The sequence below is a fragment of the Anneissia japonica genome, unplaced genomic scaffold (assembly GCF_011630105.1).
Source record: "Anneissia japonica isolate Jap-2015-1 unplaced genomic scaffold, ASM1163010v1 scaffold284978_len400890_cov162, whole genome shotgun sequence".
Classification (NCBI taxonomy): Eukaryota; Metazoa; Echinodermata; class Crinoidea; order Comatulida; family Comatulidae; genus Anneissia; species Anneissia japonica.
In genome coordinates, this window is record NW_022728715.1 from 122,650 (window position 1) to 123,898 (window position 1,249).

The following is a 1,249-nucleotide window of genomic DNA, read 5'->3' on the forward strand; positions in this document are numbered from 1 at the left end:
ATCAAGATAGCCGTTAACACTGTTAAATTATATATAAATCATCAAAGAAAGGTAAATACAGAAATACAGTGTTCGAATAAAGGACATAATAATACATCGTGTAGCATAGCTCTCAACGAATGAAGTCCTGTAAAAAAGTGAATAAAGAAATTGTGTAATAAAATGCCTCTGGCGGGAGTCGAACCCGATGTATTATTATATCCTTTATTCGAACACTGTATTTACCTTTCTCTGATGATTTATATATAATTTAGTGGCCCCTGGAGCAAATTTTAAGAATAGGCCCCTCTAGACGCTCGGAAATGACACTCTCGGAAGGTAAAAATGCTTTTTCAAAGCAGTGTTTCTCGACAAAATTATTGACTTCCTCCAGACGGCAGTTATGCTCCCTCGTATGCTCCTCCTCTCTTAGACACCCCTGGGGCGGATGAAGGATTTGGCGGTAGGGGGTGCGTGAGGGTCCACCTCACTGCCCCCACCATGGTTGGGGCTGAGGTAATTGACAATTTTGAGAATAGGGACCTCTCAGAACGTTGATCCAGAGTTTTAGCTCGGTTTCCAAGAATCGTTCACCCTATCGCCGACAGTTCGTGTCAGTTGTGGTTCACAGACGAATCAGGGTACCTTTCCGATTGCGCAAGGCAGCTAGCAATGCGCCCTGATTCGTCTGCGTCTGCAACGCATTCGGAAAAGTTGAACCAGGTTGAACCTTCATGATAACGTCGGCAACTGTCGCCGATAAGGTGAGCGATTATATGAAAACCGAGCTTTACCCTGACTATCGCACATAATGTGTTCCCTGAGTGGGCGGGTTATGGGAGGAAAACCTAATGTTTGCTTGTTCCGTCGCTGGAAGATTAATTTAGACTTGGGGGGGGGGGTGGTTTGCAGTTAGTCTTGGGGTTCTCCTAGCTTCGCAGAGTTTTGTTTTTTCTAGATGCTGAGAAATGCACTTACGTGCATTACGAGACTTCTATTAATGAATTTATACACACTGAATCAATAGATTTCCCCCATTTTAGCAAATAATAATTGCGATGATGAAGGTGATGATGATGATGATGATGATAATAATAATGTGATGATGATAAGGAGGAGAAGGCATTGTAGCAGGTGATGACAGGCTCCTGTGCAAGGTTAATTAACATGCCCTTTGATATGAGTGTCAACCGAGGGTCGTATCCCGAGTTCGTCATCACATTTTCAATGCACACAATTGGACAACAGTAATTATCTATAAGTTATATAA